Source organism: Mustela nigripes, chromosome 2 (genome assembly GCF_022355385.1).
Source record: "Mustela nigripes isolate SB6536 chromosome 2, MUSNIG.SB6536, whole genome shotgun sequence".
Lineage (NCBI taxonomy): Eukaryota > Metazoa > Chordata > Mammalia > Carnivora > Mustelidae > Mustela > Mustela nigripes.
The window spans coordinates 77,012,182-77,033,673 of NC_081558.1; the positions used below are offsets into that span (position 1 = coordinate 77,012,182).

At 40.1% G+C, this 21,492-nt stretch overlaps 1 pseudogene; it reads left to right on the top strand.

Annotated features, from left to right (window-relative positions):
* Positions 1-12,393: 12,393 nt before the first annotated feature.
* Positions 12,394-12,795, top strand: LOC132009952 (large ribosomal subunit protein uL11-like; annotated as a pseudogene).
* Positions 12,796-21,492: the final 8,697 nt, after the last annotated feature.

The window sequence follows — 21,492 nt, forward strand, 5'->3', positions numbered from 1 at the left end:
CTGCTTGGAGGGGTAGAAAATGGAGCTGAGACTCAAAATGAGCTGAAGTCATTGCCGTGTAAGGAGGAGTGGCCGGAGGTCTCCTCCGGGGCTGGGGCCCAGGCATCCTACAGGATGAGGCCAGCACCAACTGGGAACTCAAGGCAACAGCTACCGGAGGCCTTGAGCTGCGTGTTAGGAAGGAGGGAGTCTATCCCACGGGCGTCAGGGTTCGCCAAACTTCAGCCTGCATCACCTGCATGGTTTTTGCCAGATCTGAGCAACGCGGGATCTCTGACTTAACCTCTTAATAGTTCCCTTAAATTAACTTACCTTCTTTAAACTTGAAGAAACCTACAGTCAAAGAAAACCCTATTACTCTTGTCAGTAATAACCCATATCTTCTGCTGTAAATATAACGGTGAAACAAGTAAAATAAAAACAACTTACTTTCATAAACCCCTACTGGATACTTTTGTCTGTGAAGGCTCAGAGCCTACTGTCTCTTGGCTAAAAAGGGAAATCAGTAGGTTTTCGAGGAGTGTGAAAACCATCAAGCACATATGGCCAACTTTTCACTTAGAAGGATGCAGAGGAAGCTGGGAAGGGAATGTGCTTGGTGCCAGGGAATCCGATGTCAGGTAATTCTGTCACTGTGGGTTTCTGAAAGCATCCTCTGAGCTCACAAGGGCAAAGGTCGCACATTAGGGAAACCATCTCAGGGTGATGGGAATAAGTTTTAATGGTTTTATGGAAGAAAAGGGACTCCTTTGGAACATCTTTCTGGCTATATGGGGGGGGGGGGGGGGGGGTTTTTAGGGGTGGGAGTTTGGGGGGGGGGGGGGGGGGGGGGGGGGAGAAGCCACTGATGGAATATCCAAGGAGCATGGACAGTGCTTGCTGATTGAATGTCCAAAGAAAGAATCTGGGATGACCTCCCTGGGGTCAGCTTGGGCCAGAGGGAATATGACCACACCAAATGGAAGAGAATTCTGCAAACACTGTCCCCACTGCTCTTTTCTTAACTTGTCCATCATCTTCTTCCAGGCTCCCAGGTGCTGCCATCTTACTTCTAGGAGCTCAGACCTTTGGGATGCCTCCAGTCAGAGCTGCGGAAGAGTTCATACTCCAAACCCATTAGACTGCCTACAATGATCCCAAGGTAGGGGACTAGATGAAGACAAAGCACTCTATAGCTTGTTCTCCCCATTCCACTACTATTATACAGTTGAGAACTGGAGAAAAGGAAAATCAAGCACGGGGGCAAAAAGAACTTCAAAATTCTCCCAGAGAATCCTACAAATCCAGGTGTGGATTTCAGGATCTCACTAATTTTCTTTTTCCAATTGGTGACTAAGTGGGGTAGAGAAAATTAGAGGCTGACTGTATGCATTTACAGCTCTGATGATTTCATAGTGCTGCCAAAGGAACAGTTTCCTTGGTCCCAGGCTTCCTTATGGCACTGCTCAGACAAACATCTTTAATTGCTACCATGGAACTCCTGCCCCCTTTCCTCGAGGGGCCAGTGGTCTTCACATCAATTCGCTATATCCTAGAAATGAGGAATATCCATCTTACTTCTCCCTGATGCAAATGAAAATATCAGCTGGCAGTCACAGCAGAAAGTGGCTAATGAAACAGCTCACACTATGGTGTAAATGACTATGAATAAATTAACTGTCTAACATTTAGCAACACATTAATCCAGAGGTATAAATATCATATGTGAAATTTCAGATCCATGGGATTTTATTTTGAAGTAGCAAATACATCTTTTCCCTCCTGTGAACCTATCCTAAATCAACAGACACCAAGGCACTAAAGTTTCATTGATTGGGTAAAAGTGGTCTATAAAAGACACTCCCAAGAGTGTCACGAACAGTCTTACTTTCAAGTCCAGCCACAAAGTAAATTAAGTTCTGAAACAAACACCTTCTGCTATTCTTAAGAATGATCACATCTATTTCAAAATGAAAACTTCTCCTTTGGTGATGCTTTAAATTGAAAAGACAGTAAAGGTAGTGGCAGAATGCATAAAAACCCTCTGTGGAGGACCAAAATATTTCCATGCAACTTTGTTAGTGGGTAGACTACTGACAGAATCTGATGTTTCATAGGTAATTCAAACCTATTATCTAAACAGAAAAGTGGAAGGGAACACAGAAAAAAGTGATAAACATTCCAGAAATTACAGAGGCAAACTATGGAGTTCACTATTTTGAGAAAGTAGTGATTTCTGCTCCCCTCATTATAAATATGTCAATTTCCTTTAGTTGGACAGCCTTTGCATTTGTCCTTGTTGACAAATTTCCTATGTGAGACTACTTGAAAAGACTGAAGAAGTTGTTTGTAATTTGATTTAAAATACCTCTTTGACTCTGAGACGGGAGGTCAGTAGGTGTTGTAAATTGTGGCCATTCAGAAGCCACAAGGTCAGTGCCAGCCAACAGGTCTATTTCCTTTAACATTTAGGAGAGGAGCTAAAACATATAGCTGTATTATGGTCTGCTATGTCAGAGAATCAAAATTAAGGATATGGGCTAGAGAACAAACTCTTTCTTCATCAAGTCATGTTTTTCTGACCCAGAAGTGCCTTTTCTGACATAGTACTCGATTATTCAGTCAAATCATAGATTCCTAAGATAGAAAAGAGCTTAAATGTACAAATACTCCATGTTGTTATATCTAAAATAATGGTTTTCAACCCTAGATGCTCATCAGAATTCCCTTGTGAGCTTTTTAAAAAAATGCACATGGAGGAGCTCCACTCCTCAGCTACAAATCATTATCCATGGTCGCTGGGGCCTAGGCACCAGTATTTCTGGAAGCAACCCTCCTTCTCCTGGCCCCTGATGAATAGCCAGGGTTGGGAACCACTGACTTAGAAATCAGACTCACCCCTAGTGTTGAGATTGTGCTTCTCAGTGGTCAAATTCAAGGAATACTTCATTCATACATAAGGGGTTTCCTGTAAAATGAGTCCTGATACAGTATTTATTTGCTTTCCTCTTTCCATGTACAACATGGACTTTCCCTTTCCTCTGTAGTCAGGAAAAGAGAGTCTGAGCAAGAGTAAGATATGAGCTGAATGGGGAGAAGGGGTCAGAGGCATCATCCTCCCCACCACCATTCCTTAGAGAGAATCTTCTTCAAGGTTCTACCAACAACATCCAATGAAGCCAACTGGTATGGGGTATGAGTGAAGATTGGGGAACTAACCCACTAGACCCTGTGCCAACCCAGTGCCAACCCAGTGCAGCCTGGACTTTGCACCTTGTGGCTATCCCACCTTTGGCTTGGCTATTGTAGTATTTCTGCCTGGGAGTGAGCTACAAGGATCCCTTTCAGCCTACCCACCCTGAGGCATGTGTCAGCTGTAATAGTCACAAGAACCAAACACAAAGACAGTTGGTGACTATTATGCATGTAAATTAAAATGTATTCTCGGGCTTAGGATATTAGGTTATCATTGGGTTATTTTATAGGCATCTGCAATATGTACTCCTCATTCTCAAAAATGATGATCTAGCCTTTAAACTTAATGAGTCAGTGAATAATTGTTGAACTTCTGTGCTTAACAACTTACCAGGCACTTAAAAAAATATATATTTATTTATTTAAGAGCGAGAGAGAGCCCTGAGTGTGAGCAGGGGTGGGGGTGGGGGAAGAGCGAGAGGGAGAATCAGGCTCCCCACTAAGCAGGGAGCCTGATACAGGACTCCATCTCAGGACCCTGGAATCATGACCTGAGCCGAAGGCAGCTGTCTAGCTGACTGAGCCACCCAGGCACCCTTGTACGAGGCACTTTAGTGAACAGAGAATAAGACCTAAACTCTGTCCCCAGAGAGTGTCTATTTTGTGCATCTGTAAACAGTGAAAACATTGTGATTTGAAAAAGCAGTGGTCTCTGAGACTTTAGACACTGACCAAAAGAGAAAGTACACGTAGCAGAACAGCAAAGAATAAATTTGGACCCAAATGGGGAGATATCTGGAAGGGTCATGAGAATCCAGCAAAGAAAATTACACTTGGTAAAGACAGCCACAGTGGGGATTTGGTTCCTAGGAATGCTCTGATTGCACGGTGAGCAGTGGTACCCTCAGGAAAGGGGGTTATCTGGGAGAATGGAGGCAGGCTGGTGGTACACTGAAGCAGGGGATGTAACATGATTTTGTGGCTATGGGATCCCATTGTGAATGGAAAAATGATAAGAATTGGGCTTTGGGAATGGAGAGCAAAGAAGAACGAGCAATGAAGAAGGTGTAAGATTTCTAGGGTAAATGAGTGTATGGCTACAGTCATCTTGGAACGGAACCAAAATTTGCTTTTAAAGACATCGGGTTTGAAGCCATTCTAGGACGTCTAAATAAAACTCCCAGTTGGTAATGGAAGATAAGAGGTTAGACTCTGAGTAAGAGAGATTGGAATGATGGATCCTCTGACAGAGGACTTAGGAGGAAAAGGGAGCTCAGAGTTGCAGAGTCTGAGAAACAACAGCCTCTAGAGAAGAGATCATCAGTAAGCTCTGTGTGTCAGAAATATGTTTGTGTAGTTATTTATATGTGCAAATGCCTCCTCCGTGGTTTTATTGAGGTTGAAATCTCAGACTTTTGCCCAAAACAACTCCATTTTATGCCATCAGTTTAAAATCTCCCACAAAGAATGAAATTCTTTTTGTATATTTCCGTGTTGACCAATTAACTCTAACAGAACATTTTGTCAGATAGAAAAAAATGTGTGCAGAAAAGGAGAGACAGTTACCTTTTAAAACTGACCTTTCATTTTTCATATTTTATTCATCCTTTTTTAACAGATAAGGTTAAACTCATTATTATTTAAACCGTGTCACTAATTCAGTGAATTTGTGGGGAAAACCTTGAAACTTAATAGTACTGAAGATTTTAAGCATCTTATTTTAATGAACCTGTTATCACTTTTTCTCCAATTACCAATCAATCATGCTCCTTTTTATTCCCGACTGTGAAATATGGAGCAACGTAGGAGTATTTAGCAGAGAATTTGTACGTAATGGGATTCAACCAGGAAATCATACAGAATAATGATCATCATTTCTCTTTGGGACTCTGAGTGAATATAACTAACCTATCTGGGCCAATTCCACCTCATCTATAAAATGGGCCAGATGAGATCTGACTTGCTCATCTAATAGGTTTTCCATAAAGACTAAAAAAAAAAAAAGGAATAACCTATGAAAGAACTTTCTAACCCATAAAACCTTACAGGCATGAAAGTTACCACTGTTGGAAATCGTATGAGTACCCAGAAGAGTGGAGAAGAGTTCTCTATTAGCCTAATGTTGAGGCAGATAAAGGAGCATTTGGCTGGGCTATGAGCGATACAGAAGGCAGGTGCATTTGAGATTGTCTTAGTTTGGGTCCCTCCACGGAAGGAGGCATAAAGCAAAGGTTCTTATTAATGTTGTTTTTTTGGGAAGTTCTGTGAGGAAATGGGGAAGGAAGACAGGGAGGAGGGACAGCAACAAAGGATGCAAACCTAAGCAGGACACTGCTGTGGGCGGCACGGGGTCAGCCCCCAGGGACCCTCTGGAGGACTCTGTGCAGCACTCCTCTGAATTATCCAGTGACATGAGAAGCTTGGGTACTTAGTCTCTAACTCCCATCCCCCAACCTGGAGGGTTGCTCTTAGTGCCTTAATTCCTGACATTTCCAGGCTGTGACACATAGGAGCAAAAGGAAGCAAGAATATGTCACCCCAAGATACACATCTCAGACAAAGATTATTTTGAGCTGAAGGCAATTAATAAGTAGCAAAATCAGAAAAAACTCCCTGTACCTCCCCCCCATTTTCTGCCTAAAGACAGGATATAAATTCAGTTTTATAGAAGATGGCACCAGAAGAATCTACAAACAAACCTTACTCCATCAGTTTCCTTCTATATGTTTACTTTACTACAATTTTGCCACCCTTGGAAGCCAAAGACCACTTACTTTCTTTGGTCCTGTCATTTTGGTATGAATTATTTTTTATTTTAAGATTTTATTTATTTATTTGACAGACAGAGATCACAAGTAGGCAGAAAGACGGGGGGGGGGGGAGCAGGCTCCCTGCTGAGCAGAAAGTCCAAAGCAGGGCTCCTTCCCAGGACCCTGAGATCATGAGCTGAAGACAGAGGCTTAACCCACTGAGCCACCCAGGTGCCCCTTGCTATGAATTTATTGTTCTTTGTTAAAGATGCCATATAACCCAGAGTTCTGAGGCACTTCTGTGTTACTCATCTCGGGGTACTTCCGTGTATTACATATGTGGTATGCATGTTGGTAAACCTGTTTTTCTCTTGTTTATCTGTCTTTTGTGACAGGATCCTCACTGTAAGACCTTGACATGGATAGAGGAAAACCATTTCCTCCTCTCCAGAGCTAAGCACGCTCCCACTGGCTAAAGAGCACCTTTAGCTAGAGTTGCCAGAAGCCTTGGGCACGTACTGGAATATCTGTAGGTGACTTCCAGGGTGAAACAAGGTCATACAGGAGGGGCATCACACCTCTGCTTTGCAGCCAGTACAATTTGGTTTTGAATCCTGGATCTGCTCCCCCTAAACTGTCTAGCACATCGCTCAACGTTCCTGACTTCAATTTCTCTAGCTGCAAACCAGGGACAGCACTAACTACCTTGCAGAATACTAAATCAGTTATGCATTCTTTTGATGGTATATCCAATCACCGATGTTATTCAAAAATAGTAAATGTCCTGGGAAAAAGCTCACATAATAGAATTAAAGGAATACAAGAAGTCACACTTACTTGCACGATGAGCCCATTTTTGTAAAGGACAAATATTTTATGCAGAAGGATAATCATTAGGACAAACGTACTAAAAGATTAAGAGTGCTTATCCTAATTTCTATTTCCCTATGTATGCTTTTCTTCATTTTTTAAAGTTTCTGCCAAGAGTTTCTATTACTCTATAATCAGAAAGAGGCAAATTTCACAGAACCCACTCTTCAGGACTTTTATGAAGATGATAGATGGTTGCACAAAAAAAAACTGTTTATCGCAGTACATGACACAGAAATGTGCTCAATATATGACCATTCAAAAAGCAAGTAATACACATTACTAAGGAAATAAGAGCTTGCTTACCATGCAGCAGGCACTGTGCACAGCACTTTGCATTTATATCCGTTTTAATTCCCAAACCAGTCTTACGCCGTAGGTACCAACCTCACCATAGCTGCGCAGATGTAGAATAATGAGAATTAGGAAGAATACAGAATCTTATTAAAGAGACATATTTCTATGTCCCCAAACCCTTCAGGATGGCTTGGACATTTTAAAATAAATCACTCAGAAAAAATAAAATAAAATAAAATAAAATTCACTTCCTTCCTTTCTTTTTTTTCTTTTTTTTAGTTCAGAGCCTGAACATAGTTTAAAGTTGAATGTCGAAGAGTAGCCCCTAGGTGACCCTGGTCCATGAGCAGACTGTTTGGCAGAAATCAAATGGACCTGCGGAGCTTCCAGCTTGGCCTATAGGGTAAGGTTTCTGAACATCTCTTGAAATGCAGTTATCTTTGCTAACAACAAAGGAGAGCTGGAGACAGCGGTTCAGCCTGCAAAGATCCTGTACCTCAGAGATTAGAAGAGACTGCTTCATGGACCATTCTGTTGCAGGCCACAGAATCAAAACATGCCCGTTTGGAGTACCACCTGAGAAAGAAAGAAAAGAAGATTTGCATTGGGCAGAACGGTGTTACTTCGCTTTATCTGTGTTGCTGACAGTAGAGATGAGGCTCTTTTCTTGTTTCTTTGTTATTGTTGTTGGTGTGCTGGGTTCCATAGACAGAAGCATGTAGGGCTTAATTAAAATAGTTCAAATGGCCTTCGTCTGTCAAGCTGACAATTCCCCTCGAAATCCTCTTTGTTTTCCCCTTAGTGAATTTCATTATAAGAAAATCAAAGAGGAAAAACTCTGGAAACTGTTACCTCGAAAATAAACAGGGTGAAGAGAGTGGGGGAGGAAGCGATGGAGGAGGGACCAGTGGCAGCATGACTGGGGATAACAGCAAAGCCATTCTAATTTTCAGCTTAGCTCTTTTCAAATGACAGAGAGCTTCAGCTACTGCCTGTCAGAGGTGGAGGCCTTTGAAAATACACAGGAGAGCTCTAGGTCTATTTTCCCCCAGCTCTACTCAGACTCTGTTTCTTGTTGGCAGGAGGCAACCAGGGAAGGTGAGAACGGCCTCACCTACTGCTGTTTTGATTCCAGGTGGCAGGAAAGCTTGCAGCCCTTTGAACATGTGCTCCTGTTAATTTGGTGGAGGCTCCTGTGTGTGTGAGCAAAAGCCCTTGTGTCCCAGATAGAGGACAAGCCTTGGTGTCTAAGAGCTATGAATTCTGGGACTCCCACTAGTGTGCTTTTATTCATGCATTGAATCCCTTGCAGCGTTATGAAAGCTAAGTAAAAAAATGGCCTGTTGCCAGCTTTGTTTTGTGATGCTTTCCTAGACTTTTCCTAGATTTTCTTCACCTTTTTAAAAAAATGTATATTCTCTTGTGTTTTCCTATGCATTATTGTGAACTGGCTTAAGTTGTTTTTAGAAGAAAGTATAAAGAATGTTCGAATTGTTTGTGGACCATAATGAGGGATCCACTCAGTACTTGGACAGAAGGTGGTCCTTGAGGAATGAAAACCATGCGGACACTGTATCCCAGGGAGTATGGTTGTAGATCATTTTTTCCCTCTGGAGAAGGAATGATCCAGCTAAAAGGGGTAACGTGGATAGAAAACTGGGTTCAAAGATCCCTATTTGACAGTCCATCATTGTTTCAGACAGAGTCCCTAGGCTTGGGGATGACAGGAATTCTGACCATCAGCCATGGATACCACTAGTGTGAGGCAGTGGTGGTTTTTCAGGCCTCTCCATGGCCCGAATAAAAAGCTTCACAAATATCCATTTCCTTTTGTGCTATATCAGTGCCAACCTGACACATTTCTGATGATTTTATTGAGCTCTGAGCACCCTGATGGGGGTACTATCGACAAAAAGGAAAAGCGTACTGATTACTAGAACGAACTCTGTCTTACTAGAAACTTAACTCATTGGACTTCTGGCATTGAATCATTAGTCATATGTCCATAGTTAAGACAAGTTTAACACCAAACACTGATCACACCAATGAGCAAAGTTGACTTTCTCTATGTGTGTAGTTGGGTCCCAGACTGAGCTTATCAGTTCATCTAGGAAACTGAACCCTCTGGGGCTTTGAAGTGGCCAGGCCTCAGCATTGCTATGGTAATAGCTTCTGCTAGTATCTGTTTGATTGGGTTCCCACAAAATCCTGAGATAATGATTTGATTACAGTTTGTTTACTAGGGAGATGATTATGAGGAGCCCTGGAAAGATAGGAGGAATGAGTCAGATGTGGGAAGAAACCACTGTGGTCAACTGAGACTCAATCGCTTTGGGTCAGTTTGCGAGATGGTGTCAAATACTTCAACTTCCCAGGAGAAGATTTATCCTTGATCACATCCAACATTGGCTAAGGATTGCTCCAGCGGGAATTAACTCCCAAGGACACTGCTTCGGCTGAGTAGATTTCTTTGGCCAGGGAAAGCCTCAGCCATAGATATGGGGTTGCTGGCACGGGCGGTAGGGAGTCCTTGGGGTATGTGGAACAGTGGGCTCTGCTGAGATTTGGGTGTGGCAGTGTCAGTGTCTATGATACTCTTCCATAATACCAACAAATGGGACTGCACTTTTTCATTTCCTGCTTCCCCCTACTGCTGCCACCCAATGTATTTGCCATGTTCATTGATTTTGATTCTGAATTTTATAGAGACTTCTTAAGAGTGGTTCATGTTGGATCACTAAAGAACACTAATTGAGGGCTTAGGGCACTAACAATGCTTTTTCAAAAAAAAAAAAAAACAAACACAAAGAAAAAGGTATTGCAACTATGATCATGGGAAATAACACAATTTTATTGACTTCGTTTCATTGATGTTATGGTTAGAATTGTTTTCATTTTGAGTCATATGTGGTCACTGGGGAGGCATGGTAACCGATCTCCGGCTTCTACTGGTATTAAGGCAGCCCTGAGGCTAAAGATGAGTCCAATCAGGACATAATTAATTTCCTAGCCCTAAGTATTCTGGAGCTGCCTCTCCAACAGCCAAGCAGCTGACTTTTCTAAGAATGGTCTCAGCATGGGGGTGCCTGGGTGGCTCAGTGGGTTAAAGCCTCTGCCTTCTGCTCAGGTCATGATCCCAGGGTCCTGGGATCGAGCCCCACGTGGGCTCTCTGCTCAGCAGGGAGCCTACTTCCTCTTCTCTCTCTGTGTCAAATAAATAAATAAAATCTTAAAAAAAAAAAAAAAAAAGAATGGTCTCAGCATGTGGGAGTGAAACTGCAGTAGCAATGCATTTATTAGATGATCCTGCCCTTTTGGCCAAGGTGATTGGACATGTGGTGCAAGATGTGTCAACCAGGCTGGCTCTCTGAGGAATTTGAAATTTCAAATGAAGATACACAGAGTAAGAGTGATTGAGCCTGAGTAAACTTAAGATGGTGGAACTTTGGGAGGCGAGTCCATGTGATCTTCTAGAATAAGATCCTGAGGGGCGCCTGGGTGGCTCAGTGCGTTAAAGCCTCTGCCTTTGGCTCAGGTCATGATCCCAGGGTTCTGGGATGGAGGCCCGCATTGGGCTCTCTGCTCAGCAGGGAGCCTGCTTCCTCCTCTCTCTCTGCCTGCCTCTCTGCCTACTTGTGATCTCTGTCTGTCAAATAAATAAATAAAATCTTTAAAAAAAAGTAGAATAAGATCCTGATTTTTTTCTTTCCATTCCAAAGCCAAGGTCATTAACAAAGACTCCAGCAGTGGACATTCACTTGTTGCCTAGTTAACCTCTATCCCCTAATTCCCACTTTCTAACAGGGTACTGGTTTACATTAAGATGTCTGTCTTGTGACTAAGGTGATCCCACCCTCAATCAGATACAGACAGTGGTAAGTCTAACAAGGTCAGTTTGCTCCATTTCACTTATCACAATGACTGGTTTAGGTAACCCAGATCAAGTCATTCCCCAGGCCACAGGGATTAAATAATTGTTGGGCACATCACCCAATTTAGGCGGTTATACTTCAAATAAATCTGTATTGTTTCCTTGGGCTGGCCACCTACTGAAAAAATCTATAGTTAATATAGATAGGTAAACTGAGGACACAAAGTTATGGTGATAATGAGCCATGGTATTTTTTACAAAGTTCAAGGAGTACTTATATGTTAATGCTATAAGAGCTAAAGAAACACTTTGAAGAATCCAAAGAATGTTGCAGTCATCTGACTCAAGGGTGGTCTTCAAGAATTCTCCCCTTATGCTATTTTTGTGCCTTCATACAGTTTGTCCAACACTAAATAGAGCTGGCCTGGCAGCAAATAAGATATCAAAGAAACGATGGAATGTCACTGATGAGACTGGGTCATAGAAATCAATGTGGCTTCAATTTCCACTCACTTGCTCTTGGGGAAAACAGATGCCATGTCGTACGCAACTCATGAAGCTGAATGGACGGGCCAGTGTGGTGAGGAACTGAGGCCTCCTACTAATCACAGAATCACTCACATCTGTGTGAGAGAGCTATTTTGGAAATGGATTCTTTAGCCCCAGCTTTAAAGATGACAGCTCTGGCTGACATCTTTGGTGTATATTCGATTAGAGTTCCCAAGTCAGACAATTCAGTAATGCCATTCTTGAATTCCTGACCCAGAAATTATGTGAGATAATAAAGTTGTTTTAAGCTGCTACATTTGAGGATACATTTTTGTGCAGCAATAGATAACTAATACACATTATAAACCACCTGTATATACACACACTAATATAATATGCTATTTATATGTATATATAAACACACACATATCTCCCAAGTAGAAACACACTTTTCTGAAGAATGAAAACATTTCCTTACTTCTTTCACCCACCCGCCCATCCATTCATTTGTTCACTCCTTTGTGGAGTGTTCACCATGAACCAGGACATGAGCTAGGCACCACAGATACACTGTCCCGGCACTCCAGGTGCTCCATCTGTAGCCTACAGATTTCCTAAAAATCCTTGGGTTTACCTCAGGTTTATCAGCTAACTGATCTCAATACTCATAGAAAACACCAATCTGATTGGAAACATTATTTGCACATTGAGCTAAAAGTCCGAGTAGAAAAGAAAAACAAAATTAAGACAGGCTCTCTAACCAACTGCCCATGAACATACCATTTTGTCAAAAGCCGGTGAAGCTGTTTCGAAACTGATGTCCTACACTGACCTAATGGCATTAGGGAAAAGATAAGTCACAGCCACATATCCAGTGCTGAGTGTTTTGGTTGTTGTTGTGTTACAAGACTGCTCAGTCTTGACTGTACATGTTCTCAGAACATGTCTCCAAGAAAGGTTGGTGATGACATTGCCAAGGCGACTGGGGATTGGAAAGGTCTAAGGATTACTGTGAAGCTGACCATTCAGAACAGACAGGCCCAGATTGAAATGGTACCTTCTGCCTCTGCCCTGATTATCAAAGCCCTCAAGGAACCACCAAAAGACAGAAAGAAGCAGAAAAACATTAAGCACAGTGGAAATATCACTTTCGATGAGATCGTCAATATTGCCGACAGATGCGGCATCGATCTTTAGCCAGAGAACACTCTGGAACCATTAAAGAGATCCTGTGGGCTGCAATGTTGATGGCCGCCACCCTCATGACATCATAGATGACATTAACAGTGGTGCCGTGGAATGCCCAGCTAGTTAACTACAAAAGAAAATTATTTCAATAAAGGATCATTTGACATCTAGTGGAAAAAAAAATCCATAGAGGATACAGTTTATCTTGTGCAATGCTCAACCTGTCCTCTGTTCAGTGTCTAGTCCTCACAAACAGGCACTGAATACCTTTTATTTGGGTGGGAATGATGATCATAGTCATCAGACCCAAGTCCAATACTCCAAAAACTCAAGAGCATAGTCAGATGAGAGGATTTGGAGGCTCTGATGTTAACTTTTCCAGACAAATTTTCCCTCTCTGAATACAGTTAATGGTGAAACCATAAAAAAAACTAATCTGTCTAGAAAATAAATCCCCCCCCCCACTACCAATTTACAAACTTCTTTCATTCCCCACTTCAGGGAATGTAATACTAGAATTGAGCTGAAATATGTGGCATTTTCTGTCTAAACAGTGATTTGTTTTAGATGATACAAATGGCACGTAGCCATTTATGCATGGTCTTAGGTCATATGCGTAATTTGAAAAACATCAACAAGTACCACCTAATTGGACATTCTTAACAGTTTTCTATGCCACCCTGTTAATATTTTTATGTGTCACTTTTATAGCTTCTTAGAGACATATCTGACACAAGACTGAAATAACTGAAAATATTTAAACTATACAATTTGATATTTCGACATATGTATACACTTGGAAAAATACCCCAAAGAATATAATGAACATATCTTTTATGCTCTAATTCTTCCTTCTGCCCCTCCACACCAGCCTATCTTCTATCCATACACAACCCCTGACTTAATTTGAGCATTTTGGATTAGTTTACATTTTCTCATATATTACATAAATAAAATTATATACTATGTAGTAGGTTCCTGGTCTGGTTTCTTTCATTCAGCAGTTACTTTTTTCTCTTTACTCTCTCTTTTTTTTCCCCTCACATAGTTAATACCTTTTTGTTTCCTTTTTTGTGTTGTTTTGTTATTTGTTTTTTGTCTTTCTCGTTCAGTCCTGTTCTATTTTAGGGATAATACACAATTTTCTTTTTCCTTTCAGCTGTTGTGGACATTGGGGTTCTCTCCAGTTTTTTACTATTACAAATAAAGCTTCTATGAACATTTGTGTACAAGAGTTTGTGTAAATGTCCTATCAGTTCTCCTGAGCAATATATGATAGAATGATAGAAGAATGGCTAGCTCACATGATAGGTGTGCACTTAACATTCTAAGAAATTACTAAACTGTTTTCCAAGGTTGTTGCATCATTTTACCTTCCCATCAGGAGTATCTGAAAGTTCCAGTTGCTCCATGCTTTTACCAACACTTAGTATGGTCCAATATTTTTTAAAATTTAAGACATGTTATTAGGCATTAGTGGTATATTGCATTGCTGTTTTAATTTGCATTTCTCTAATTAATGGTGGTGAACTCCTTTCAGGTGCTTTATTTGCCCTCTGTATGTCTATAAATCTTTTACCCATTTTTTGATTTTTTTTTAATTATTAGCAGTTTTGAGAATTTTTTTATTCTGGTTAAAAGTTCTTTTATTTATTTATTTTTTATTTATTTTCAGCATAACAGTATTCATTATTTTTTTACCACACCCAGTGCTCCATGCAATCCGTGCCCTCTATAATACCCACCACCTGGTACCCCAACCTCCCACACCCCCGCCAATTCAAACCCCTTAATATGTGATTTGCAGATATGTATCTTTTCATTCCCTAAGAATGTCTTTCAGAGAGAGAATTCTCAATTTTGATGACTTCTACTTCATAAATTATTTATTTTATGGATTGTGATTTGGACGCATATAAGAAATCTTTGCCTAACTAAAAGTCATGGAGACCCTTTCCAATATTTTTATAAGTTCTATTTGGGGTTTTACATTTAGTCTATCATTTATTTGAATTATTCTTTGTACATGATTTAAAGTATGAATCAAGGCTTACTTTTTGCATTTTAGATATTATTTTTTGTATTTTTGCATATTAAATTGTTCAGGCACCATTTGTTAAAGAACATTTTTTTTTTTTTCCTTACTGAATTGCCTTTGTACATTTGTCAAAAATAAATAGACCTTATATATGTGTAAGTCTACTTCAGGGCATTATATCTTGTTCTATTGATCTGTTTGTCAACATTTATGCCAATATCATACTGTCCTGATTGCTGTAGCTATGTTATACATTTTGAAGTCATGTAGGGCAACCTCTTTAACTTTGTTTTTTTTTTCAAAGTTGTTTTAGCTAGTCTAGGTCCTTTGCATTTTCAAATGAATATTGAATGAAGCAGCTTATCAATTCCTATAAGAAAGTCTACTGGAGTTATGTTTGCTGTTGCATTGAATCTCTACATAAATTTGTGGAGAAATGACATCTTAGCCTTCTAAGTCTTCCAGCTTATGAACAAGATCTCTCTCTCCATTCATTCCTTTCAGCCCTCTCTATCTTCTTCAAGCAATGTTATATAGCGTTCAATGTTTAGATCTTGCATATCTTTTATCAAATTTATCCCTATTTTACATGGTGCTGTTATTGTTAATGGTATTTTAAAATTTCAATGCCAGCTTTCTCATTGCTAGTATATATTAAATAATTTTAGTATATTTTTCTTGATCCTATAGCTTTGCTAGAAGTTCACATACTGCTTCTCATAACTTTTTTTGTGAATCCTTTAAGATTTTCTTCAGTATCAATGATGTCAGCTGTGAATAAAGATAGTTTTTTTTTTTTCTAAATCTTCTTTTTCAAGCTGGATACCTTTACATTTTTTTTCTGAAATAGTTTTAGATTTACAGAAGAGTTGCAAGATTATATCAAGTATTACTCTTTATTCTACACCTCTTTCCTTTAATGTTAATAACTTACACCTGTGATACATCTGTCAAAAGAAATTAATCTTGGCACAATGCTATCAACTAACCTATATATTACCATAAAATGTATCACTTCATCTCTGATAATAATCCTTACCCAGGAGTTTACCTTCTGTGGTATTAATATAACCAGTCCAGCTTTCTTAAACTTTGTGTTTATAGAGTATCTATTTTCTACTCTCAATTTTTACTTCTGTAAATATATTTAAAATGTATTTCACTTAGAAACTACATAGTTGGGTCTTGCTTTCTAACCCAATATGATAATCTATACTTACATTTGCACTTGTTTAGGTGATTTGCATTGATATCAATCTATCTATCTATCTATCTATCTATCTATCTATATCTATCTATGATATATATTCTCTCTATATATAGTATATAGATTTATATATTGATTCATATATCCATTTATTGATATAGATATCAAACTCTTTATATATATATATAAAGAGTAAACAATTGGGGTTATACCTACCATCTTACTATTTTTTTCTATTTGTCCATTTTTCCCCCAGTTTCTTTCTGAGAGTGTCAATCCCCTCACCACGGCCAGTGCCTGGCACTTAGGAATTAAGGCTACTTACAGATCAGTTTGATTGTTTGATGACTATTTTTAAGATTTCTTAGGGAAACCTCTCTCTAGGGCTATTTTACCCTGTTATTAATATGTGATCCTATTGGAATCTCAACTAAATGTCCTGAGCACCCAATAAGATCTCAATTCTCTGGCTGGTCAACCCTGGAAATCACTCAGTTCACAGTTGCTTGGTAACTGTTCTTTGCCTGAAATTTGTTCTTTTTCTAGTAGTTGTTCTGGCACATGAAATTTTCCCCTACGTGTTCACCACTTTGTCTTTAGCCAAAGACTTGACAGGACCCTACTGCAGATTTCAGGAGCTCTTTCTCTACACAGATCCCTTCCTTCTGGTACCCTTGCTCAGGCAAATTCTATCCATTTTGAGTCCCCTGAACTTTGATCACTATCTCTTGAACTTAGAGAGACCACTGGGCTCTGCTTATGTTTTCCCTTCCTCCACTGCATTCTCCAAAGTTCCTCTAGGCAGAAATCCAGGGTGGCAAACCGACTCCACTCTTCTCCCCCCTCCTCTCAAGGATCACTTTCTTTTGCTCCCTGTTGTCTAATGCAATCATTTCATTTATTTGTCTTATTTTATACTTGCTAGTTGTCTTTGGGCACCGTGTCAGTTTTCTTTGGCTGCTATAACAAAATAGCACCAACTGGGGGCTTAGCAACAGAAATGTATTTTCTCAAAGGTCAGAAGGCTAGATGTGCAAGATCAAGGTTTGGCAGGGTTGGATTCCTCTGAGGCCTCCCTCTCTCTCTTTGGTTTGTAGATTACTGTCTTCTCCCTGTGTCATCACATGGTCTTCTTTCTGTGTACATGTCCTAATCTCTTATAAAAACAGCAGTCTTACTGGACTGACTACAGCTCATTCGAATAAATTAATTACCTCTTTACAGACCGTATCTCCAAATGCGTTTACATTCTGAGGTACTAGAGGTTAGAGCTTCAGTATATGAATCTGGGGAGTTAGAAGAGGGGTAGAACACAATTCACCTACAACAGGCAGTCTACAAATGGCTACTCTTTCATGCCAGCAGCTGAATTTTTGAATTTCCATATTTGCCAGTTATTTTATTAAAATGTTGCAGACTTTAGTTCAATGAATTCTCCCAAAATCCCTGTCAGAGAGGAATGATAAGTCCTATTTCAGATCTAAAAACATTGAGGCTTAGGCAGTTAGGTAATTTGCCTAAGATTCTAGAGCCCAAAAGCAGAAGACCCTGGATTTGAATCCATGCATTACTCCCAAACTTTGCCCCCTAGCTACCGTGTTTGCTTTCTTTTAGGACACATGTGAATGGCATGATTAGTTCCCAGTATCATACTCTCAGAACTGTGGGCAGATAGTTCTGGAATATCGAGCCTTGAAGCTTGACTGAATACAGAGTTTCACTTCTTAACAAGCAAGTCACAAATTTTCCCATGTCAGAAAACAGAAGAATACTAGAGTATTCCAGGACTCAAATGACATAAACACCTTTCCCTTTCTCTTTTATCCCCAACCAATTTCTTATTTTATATATGCTTATATAATTTTCCTTGGGATATTTTTTTAAATAAGCAAAATTTTAGAATTTTACATAAGTTAAATATCATATACCATGACAATCTAGTATACATTGGGTAAAGTTTACTTTATATTTAAATTATCAGTCACTTATGGATTGCTGACAAAGAAAACTCTCATTCTTTTGGGGCATAATAATTTTTTCATCAGTTAAGTAAAAAGGTTCATCTAGGCATCAAGAGAAGTAGACATTGTTTAATGTTCTCCCATGGGCCCATTTCTATCAAGGATAATTAATGATCATCATAAATGTATTATGACTGCAATGTTTTCTATCCTGAATAATAGATTAGACTAACACTTGGCATTTACATTTTAGTTTTTGAGTTGTATTTGATAGTAGCACAAAAGTTCTGAGCAAAATAGATAGTCCATGCATGAGGCAGAAACAGACATATACAGAAGATTCTAATGTCAGTACACCATTTTGGGGGCACTGCATTGTGATTTTAAGCAGATAATGTTGTCATGTATATCTGTGCCATTGATTGTCAAATGATAATGAGCCCAAGGGCCCGACTTGGTTGGAGTTTCCCTTATATAACTGATCCTGATTATAAACATAAATATCATTTCCTCATTCTCCTTATTCAAGTGATGTTATTTTTAGCCTGTGACTAGAATGTCAAAATTTTACTTATGAAGGATTGAGAAATTAAAAGGGAAAATATCAAAAATTGTTTAGACATCAAGGTTTTGAGAGTATACTCCACTTCACACTAAAAGTATTTGCTCATTTTATAGACCTACCCGGAAGCTAGATCTCAAACTTGTTCTCTGAAAGTTCAGATTCTGATGTGGTAATGATGAGAACCAGAACTTGAGACAAGGCCCAAGGTGGAGTTGACTGTATTTAAGCAAATCAAAGATAAGGAATTGCGAAGAGGGAAAAGAGGATTTATTAAAGGCAATCAGAATGCATAACTTCTTCGTTCACCACTATGCAATAGGACTCATGCCCATTGCCTAGAATGTGCCTTAGCATTCCTCTCTGAAGGAGTACAGAATGTAGGTAGTATTCTATTAATTGAGGGTTGCCCACAGGGCATTAAATCCTGTTCAGTTCTGATTTTGTGCCTGGTCACTGGCTGAGAGCGCTCCCTAACATCCAGAGAAAACCTATGGACAGAAAATCATGTGAGCTGGAAAGGGGATGGCATCAGTGGTCAATCCATGGGACTTTCCACCATGACTTTACTGAGGTCTTGGTGGGATCTGATATGGGCCATGTAAAAAAAAATCTGCCACAAACTGGGTGTTTGTTTTATATTAAAAACGTAGATTTCTTTCTCAGGGTGAGCTTCCTGATGAGTATGCTTCTTTCCAGGGAGGCACAGAGCACCTCTGAGTAGAGACATTTGTCCAGTTTTCTAGAGACAGATGAAGATGAAGTTTAATCTCTCTCCAGACACAGTGCCATCTGGACCCAGGATTAATGACCACAAAGATGGAACCTTTAGAGAATTAATCCCAAAGCAATGGCAAATACACAAATATAAACATGTGTGCAGATTCAGGGCTAAAGAGTCTCTAATGGCATTTCTTTTATAAGAAATCTGGAGGGAATATATTAATATGACCTTATAAGCAGATAAAATAGGTGGCCCATATAACCTACATTTTGCGAGCTGCCATGCCTGGGGGAGAGAGGCTGCACTGGCAAATTCCCCAACCTTAAATCAGGGTAAATTTTATCATCGTAATATTTGTAATGGCTTTAATTGACATAGCATAAATTGCGTATATTTAGACTGTACAGTCTGATCAATTCTGACATATGGATGCACCTGTGAAACCAATACCACGATCAAGATAGAGAAGAGAGTCTTCTCTCTCTAAAGTTTCCCCAAGCCCTTCTGTAATTCCTCTCCCACCTCTATACTCCCAGGTTCCACTCATATGATTTCTATTTCTGGGGATTAGTTTGCATTTGATACAATTGTATATAAATATAGATAATTGCATGTAAATAGACTCATACAGTATGTACTCTTTTTTTTCTGTTTTTTTTTTTTTTTTTAACTTAGTATCATTTTAGGGTAAATTCCTGCTGTTTCCTGTGTCACTAATTATCCTTTTGTTAGGGCTGCGTATTTTCTATTGTATTAATATAATACAAATTGTTTATCTGTTCACCTACTGAGGGACATTTCAATTTCTGGCAATTGCAAAAAAAGCTGTTCTGAACATTGATACACAAGTCTTTATATGGACATATGATTTCATTTCTCTTCGGTAAAAGAGGAATGACTGAGACATATGGTATGTGTATATTTAACTTCTTAGGAAACTGCCAAATTGTTTTCCAAAGCAGTTGTATCATTTTACATTCTCACCAGCAGTGTATGAGAGTTCCAGATGTTCCCATCATTGCCAACACTGGGTGCGGTCAGTGGTTTTCCCTTAAGTGGGTATGCAGCAGTATCTCTTTCTGGGTTTAATTTGCATGTCTTTAAGGGTGAAGATATTAAGTATATTTTCATGTACTTATCTGCCATCTATGCAACTTCTTTGGTAAATGTCTATTCCAATCTTTTGCCTTTTGTTTTATTGCCTGTTTTCTTCTTGAATTTTGAGTTCCTTATATATTCTGGATACAAGTCCTTAATAAGTATCTGAGTTATACATCTTTCCTCCACAGATGTGGTTTTTTCTCCTCATTCTCTTCATAGTGACTTATAGAAAACAGTTCTTCAACTTGACGATGTTCAATTTTTTTTTTTTTCTTTCATGGGTCAGTTATTTTGCCTAATCCCGGGTCACAAAAATTTTCATCTTGATGTTTGCCTAGACTACTATCATTCTGTGTTTTATATTTGGGTATATGATAAATTTTTGAATTAATTTTTATGCGGTATGAGTTGTAGATTAAAGCCTTTTATTTTTCGAAAGATGGCGGAGAAGTAGCAGGCTGAGACTACTTCAGCTGGCCGGAGATCAGCTAGATAGCTTGTCTAAAGATTGCAAACACCTGAAAATCCATCGGCAGATCGAAGAGAAGAAGAACAGCAATTCTGGAAACAGAAAAACAACCACTTTCTGAAAGGTAGGACTGGCGGAGAAGTGAATCCAAAGCGACGGGAAGATAGACCCCGGGGGGAGGGGCCGGCTCCCGGCAAGCGGCGGAGCAACCGCGCACAAAATCAGGACTTTTAAAAGTCTGTTCCGCTGAGGGACATCGCTCCAGAGGCTAAACCGGGGCGAAGCCCACGTGGGGTCAGCGTGGCCTCAGGTCCCGCAGGGTCACCGAAGGATCGGGGGTGTCTGAGTGTCGCAGAGCTTGCGGGGATTGGAATGGGAAAGCCGGCTACAGAGACAGAGCTGACAGTAAGCTCACAGCTCGGTGTTACCTTGAACAGGTCGCAGGCTCGGTGAGCTCGGAGCGCGGCCAGAGGTCAGGCACACGGGAGTAACTGGGCGCTGTTCTCTGAGGGCACACTGAGGAGTGGGGCCCCGGGCTCTCGGCTCCTCCTGGCCAGAGACCAGGAGGCCACCATTTGTATTCCCGTCCTCCGGATCTCTACGGAAAGCGCTCAGGGAACAAAAGCTCCTGAAAGCAAACCCGAGCGGATTACTCACCCGGCCCCTGGTAAGGGCGGTGCAATTCCGCCTGGGGCAAAGACACTTGAGAATCACTACAGCAGGCCCCTCCCCCAGAAGATCAAGAAGAAATCCAGCCGAGACCAAGTTCACCTACCAAAGAGTGCGGTTTC